The sequence below is a fragment of the Nilaparvata lugens genome, chromosome 7 (genome assembly GCF_014356525.2).
Source record: "Nilaparvata lugens isolate BPH chromosome 7, ASM1435652v1, whole genome shotgun sequence".
Classification (NCBI taxonomy): Eukaryota; Metazoa; Arthropoda; class Insecta; order Hemiptera; family Delphacidae; genus Nilaparvata; species Nilaparvata lugens.
In genome coordinates this window covers 64,984,607-64,991,628 of record NC_052510.1, presented here as the reverse complement: position 1 = coordinate 64,991,628, position 7,022 = coordinate 64,984,607, and positions in this window count along the sequence as shown.

Sequence of the window (7,022 nt, the reverse complement as noted above, 5' to 3'; positions counted from 1 at the left end):
TCCTCACTGAGCGCGAGGTCTACTGTTCACAGAACTACTAGTACCATTAATTCAAAAGCTGTTGTATCACCTCATATTACTCAAATTCTTTGAGATTTGTTCAGTAATTTCTAAATTTTTCATCAAAATTATTTCAGATTACAATCACAACTGACAACGTTCTCAATTGCATCATAATTGAGAGTTTTTAAAGTCATTATGTTTTCCTTTACCTCATCACAATATTTTCTTTCTTCTTCTTCTTCTTCTTCTTCTTCTTCTTCTTCTTCTTCTTCTTCATCACAATTCATCATCAAAACTACTCCATTACAATCTGAAAGTGATCTTAGATCAAGGATGCGAAACAATATTGGTCAATCGTCAGTCAAATCTGTGATTAATAAATTATCTGCAATCGTTTTGACAGAATCTCACAGTTCACTGATCAACTATTACAAGATTACTTTCATCAAAAACAAAAATGCTTTTGTCATTCATTTTTGTTTCTTCATTTCTCACCGTGGAACTTGATTGCTATCAATTTTGTAATAATGTCTTTGTCACGGTATTCTGTCCATTGTTTCTTCAATTAAATTGACATTTCTATTGATTTATTCTGAACCAGCAGGTAACCCGTGCTCTGCAAGGATCTTTCCAAAAACGTGACCTACTGAAATCTTGGAGAATTTAAAATAGGACCTACAACCATCCCCAGTAAAATGAGAATTTATATGTTAAATTTCAAGTTAATCAGTTGAGTAGTTGAGACGTGATGATGCGTCATTCGTGAATTTCCTAACCCGTAAGCCAAAATATTTCCTTCATTTTATTATCATAGATTAAGTACATGGTATAGAATTCACAACCATGACAACCTAAGGGTCTAACACACGAAAATCTGATTGAGTTATATCATAGAGAAACATAGCGTAAGTAGATATCCCATGGTATAGGGAATTTATGTCGCAACTTTTTACTGTTATCTCAAGTCGATATATTGTAAATTTTTACTGTTTTGTTGGGGTGAGAGTGTATGAACGGCACAATTTGAGACTACCAGCGTCACACAGCTGCATAGGAAAGAACTACATGAACTATCGGCTTGGGATAACAGTAAAAGTTGCGACATAAACGCCCTATACCATGGGATATCTACTTATGCTATCTTTTCTCCATGGTTATATCGTCATCAGGCTCTACATCGACGTCAAATTTGTTGATCAGAGTTCTCTGTGCATTATTGTCCAGTGCTTTAGATGAGATCATAATTTTTACGGCGGTTGAATTCGATTGGATTTTCGTGTAACTGACTGTAAGGCTAGTTTCACACATATTCGGTTCGGTTCGTTTTCGGCAAATTCCGATAAGTGTGAAACGGTAATTCGGTTTGAATTCGGTACCGAATAGAAACCGCATAGAACCGAACGCCCATTTAACTCTAATAAATTCCATCAGGTTCAAATTCGTTTCTAGCAAAGGGCTACTTTCACACACATTCGGTTCGGTTCGTTTCGTTTTCGGCAAATTCCGATAAGTGTGACACGGTGATTTGGTTTGAATTCGGTACCGAATAGAAACCGCATAGAACCGAACGCCCATTTTTGACTCTAATAAATTCCATCAGGTTCAAATTAGTTTCTATGGAAAGGCTACTTTCACACACATTCGGTTCGGTTCGTTTTTGGCAAATTCCGATAAGTGTGACACGGTGATTCGGTTTGAATTGGTTTCGAATAGCAACCGCATAGGCTATAGACCTATTCAAAATCTTTTTAGATTTCAGTAGGTCAAGTTTTAATAATTAGACCCTTGCGGATCACGGGTTAGCTGCTACTAGAATATAAATATATGTCTTACATCAACTAAGGCACTCTAAGCTGTTCTGCTGCACTGAAAGACCAACAAAAACAAATTGTTATATTGTTATAACACCTCTTTAACTTTTCTGTAACTTGCTTTTATTCAATCTATATAAATAAAAATCGAGCCTCAAATTTTGACGTTCAATAACTTTTTTATGTGTGCACCGAATTTTTTTTCAGTTTTGTTCGGTATGATCAGGACCAGGTTTATGGCATATCAAATTATCAATCCGACTCAGGACTCTTTCCTACGGTCCTTCAAAGTTTGCATGTAATCCTTATGGAGAAGATTTGTGAGCGGCCACACACAGAAATAAAAATCAGCTGTTATAATCATTGTGTCATCCAACAGCCGTCGGTAGATCTGTTTTTCAATTTTCTTTTTACTGATTCACAAAACTTTAATAATTCTCAAAAATGCCGCAGTACTAACGACGTCCGAACTTGGATCGTAGGACTCGAAATGCTGTAAATCAAGAATATGCACGGGAAGATCAGCAGCAAGGAGATTTATACAATCAAATTCCCAGCAAGCTGCATTCAACTTCAACTAAAAATACAAACTGCTGAATAATTAACTAAGCACATAGGAAGTCCATATTGAGATATAAATGTTAATACTGATTGTTGGATGATTTTCATAAAAATATAGTGCATCAGATTAAGCTAAGACTAAGCACACCTGAGGAGGGGCGGCTGGTGATACCAAGTGTAGATCTAATGGAGATTGCTTATCACACCGTTCCACGCCATGCCCGATTCAATGTGTGTGAGTTCTTCCATTCAAACCAATAAGCAAGAAGCACCTGGATGCAAAATGCCACATCGCGCCTCCTCAGGTGTGCATCCAGCTAAAGTTTGTCATGAGATGCATTAACTATTTGGCGGTACGAAGTTCGCCGGGCCAGATAGTAAATGAATAATTTCCCTTCATACATTATTTACATCGATAATTAAATGAATAAGTAAATTCTTATAAATCTGATTGAATAACAGAATTTGTACAACCAAAAACTATTGTAAATATTGAATGAAAAAGACTAAGAAATTGTCAAAAAACCACTGATTTATCAGTGGTTAACCACTAAATCAGTGGTTTTTTGACAATTTCTTAGTCTTTTTCATTAATATGAATAATTACCACAATATCAACTTCTCAACTACACAAAAAGTAATATAAAATATAATATAAAATAGTAGGGCAGTTGAGCTACAAGTTGAACTAAACAAAACAGAAGTTAAACTAATTATAACAATTACTGTTAAATACCAATATATAATATAAAATAGTAGGGCAGTTGAGCTACAAGTTGAACTAAACAAAAACATAAGTTAAACTAATATAACAATTACTGTTAAATACAATTAAGTTGGTTGCTCTTTGTTCGATAGATGAATGAATGAGTTATTCTCCTTTATATATTAATTATTCGTATTATTTTATTTTATTATTACCTTTATAATTATCAATATTACTATTATTATTTATTCTACATGATAAAATCTTGAACCTCCGATTAAATAACCAAAACTGTACAACCAGAAACTATTGTGTAATATTAGGGCAGTTGAGTTTCAAGTGGAGTTAAACAAAACAGAAGTTTGACTAAACAACAGTTAACTGTTAATAGTAATTACAGTTTGTTGCGTGCTCTACTGGTTCACATTTTGCCTCATTCCTGGCATTCTTGGTCTGAAATCAACGATCAGGTAGATCGTGGTCAGACGGTTTTCTCCGGTTTGTGCTTCAAATTGACTAAAAATCACTGATCACCTGCTCACCTATTACCGCAGATAACACGCAGTCTATTCTATGCTGTTACGTATATTGGAATACGTATTGCAGACTATTATCTTCGTTCTATTCTGAGATGTACGTATTGAAATACCATTTGTTGAAATAGTTGTAAAGTTCTCCTGTTTTATGTGATGTTATCCACCTTGTTTGTTAGGTGAAAACGGAAGTAGAATGTAGAAAAAATGAAGAAGATGAGTAGAGGAAAGAGGAGATGACAAGGAGATCATAGTGTAAAGTTAAATTACTGATTGATGATTGATTGATTGATTTGTTACATGCTAGGTCTTGAAAAACCTATTGCATTTATACATTACAATAATTATATATAATGCGAAATTGAAAAATAATAAAAAATAAGTATTATTCCAAATATATACAGAAGAAGAAAATAATAAGAAACTCATTAAAGGTAATTGAAAAATATAAAACTAAGACAAAAAAAAGTATAACCTCATTACAATTGAAAAATATTATGATATGATGAAGAAGGAAGAAAACTATTGTAACTAATAATGAAGAATAAGAGGTAGACTGAGAGGTAGACTGAAAGAAAATCTCACAAAATATTACAAACGTACACATAATTTAAGAAAAGTCAAGCTGACTTTGATGAAATATGACAGCATATGCTTAATTATTAGAATTCTCAATTTATATATTTTATTGTCACTGCCGCCTGTCTCAACGATGAAAATGTATTATTATTCTATTAATTCTCTAGCAAAATGTTATGTATATTTCTTATTTGCACTTTGTATTTGTTATCTTTTATCTTATACTTAAAATATTTGAAGTCTCATACTTATTTTTGTTCAAATTTATTTAACTTTTGTAACATGTTTTTTTTTTGTAACTGGGCACCCGCCGAAAAACCTTCGGGTTTGGCAAGACCCTCACTTGTTCGCATAGCGCATAAAGATTTTGATTGATTTATTGAATTGGGAAGAAGATAACTAACACTGGAGGGAAAGATAAGAAGTGAACAACACAGGAGGAATATATATGTATCATGTATTTATTGCTACTAATTATGTTCTGTATTAAATAAATTACTTTGTAATCAACAAGGGCAGAATAAATTAGGAAAACTAACACAGCTCAGATTCAGATCCCTTCATTCATGTAATTTAGATAATGCGTATGTCTGTAGCCTTTTAAGAGGAGAAGTGTGTGTGAAAGAGAGTTAGAGAGAGAGAGAGAGAGAGAGAGTGAGTGAGTGGGAGAGAGAGAGAGAATGACCGAGAGATAGATGTGTTTCACCATGTGTGAGAAGTGAGATGGAGAGCGGAAGTAATGATGTGGCACTTCCACTATATATATTATTGAGAAGCATCTAGGCATCCAGGTCACACACAAGTCCAGAATAGGAGGCGGACTGCAGTTGAAGAAGAAGAAGAAGAATTTAGAGAAGAAGAAGAAGAAGAAGAAGAAGAAGAAGAAGAAGAAGAAGAAGAAGAAGAAGAAGAAGAAGAAGAAGAAGAAGAAGAAGAAGAAGAAGAAGAGGCAGGAGGAATGGGAAATATCAAAAACAAGTGGAGAAGCCAGAATAGATGAAAGATTGAGTATAGTATAGGTGAGAAACACATTTGAGGAGTAATTTAGGGAGATTGAAAAATAATAAATAGAGTAGTATGATGGTGTAGAGTGAGAAAACGGAGGTGAAGGAGGAGAAAGTGAGAAATAAAAAAATGTATAAGAGCAGGGGTAAAAGAACCACGAGAAGAAAAGAAAGAAGTGGATAAGAGAAACTGCATTAAGGAAATAAGAGAAATAGGAAGACCAAGGAGGGTCATGAATAGTGTAAGGAGTCAACTAAAGGACAAGAGACATGAGAAATAGAATAAAAATCAGGAGAGTGAGAAGGAAACAAGAGAAATATAAGATAAACAGAAGGAAAAGATGAGTGATGAGATTAGATTAGATTAGATTTCTTTATTTATAAATATAAAGAAGATAAAAATCTCAGTATTTAGAGAATTTTAGTATAGAGATTTTTATCTTCTTATATTATATTACAAGTAGCCCTATTACAGAAAAGAGATTCTTTATTTATGTATGTTACAATAATTACTGGCTTATTCACTAATTTACATTAGATGACGATATGCTAGTTATTCAAAGAATTTTACAAAGTATAAATAATTAATCAATGAGAATAAGATTGAATGCAATTAAAATAACGATAATATAATAATGTGATGTAACTTCATAATCGGCGGTGTTTCAACAAATTAATGATTGTCGATTCTCTAAGAAGGATATAAAATATCCTCCCATTAACACACGACCGGGTTGTGATGAATTATGAGAGCTGTTGGGAATTATAACTCCCATAACAAGTAATGTTCAAATAAGAAACTCTACTATTGAGAGTGAGAAGAAAAAATGAGAATACAAAGAGTAAGTAGAGAAGTGGAGAACTAGAAGTGGAAGAGATGAAACCTGAATATGGAGAAGAAGCTGAATAAGAAGAGAAATAGAGAGGAGGATAGGAAAAATCTACACACGAAAAGATGTACAGTATAATAAAAATTAGATGATGAAGGTGCAGAATAGAGAAAGGATGAAGTAGCTAGAGAAAGAGGTAATAGAAAGAGTAGAAGGAGAAGGAGAAGAAGAAGAAGAAGAAGAAGAAGAAGAAGAAGAAGAAGAAGAAGTGGAAAAGGTTCTCCATCACTTCCACCCATCAATAACCCAGTGACATAATTACAAGTTGCACTATAGATTGCCTACTGGTCTGGAACTTGTTTCTAACCTAACCTGTACCCTGTATCAATTATTTATTATTGTCTATCACAAGCCAATCATTACGGTATCCTTTTGTTTTGTTTTGTTGGTCATTTGTCCTATTGGTCATTGATGATCAATGAACTCTTCCTTCTTCTCATATATAGAGTGATTCAAAAAGAATACCACAACTTTGAAAATCTGTATTTAATCAAGGAAACATAATAGAAACTTGGGTTGTAAATCAAAATGAAGAGTATTAAATTAAGTTTTTTCCCACTAGAAAACAAGTTCACAAATGTTCAATGTGACCCCCTCCAGACACTCGAGTGATATCAATACGATACTCGAACTCGTTGCACACCCTCAGTAGCATATCGGGCGTAACAGTTTGTATAGCTGCTGTTATTTCTTGTTTGAGCTCCTCAAAGTTAGCTGGTAGAGGCGGTCGATACACCTAATCTTTAACGTACCCCCATAGAAAAAAATCGCAGGGGGTGAGGCCAGGGCTTCTTGGAGGCCAGTGATGAAGTGCTCTGTCTCCAGCTGCTCAGCAGCTGATCCATTGCCTCGGATAGTTTTCATTCAAATAGGCACGGACAGATGACTGCCAATGGGACTAAATAAGCAACTAAAAAAACTTCAGAGCTTCCTCA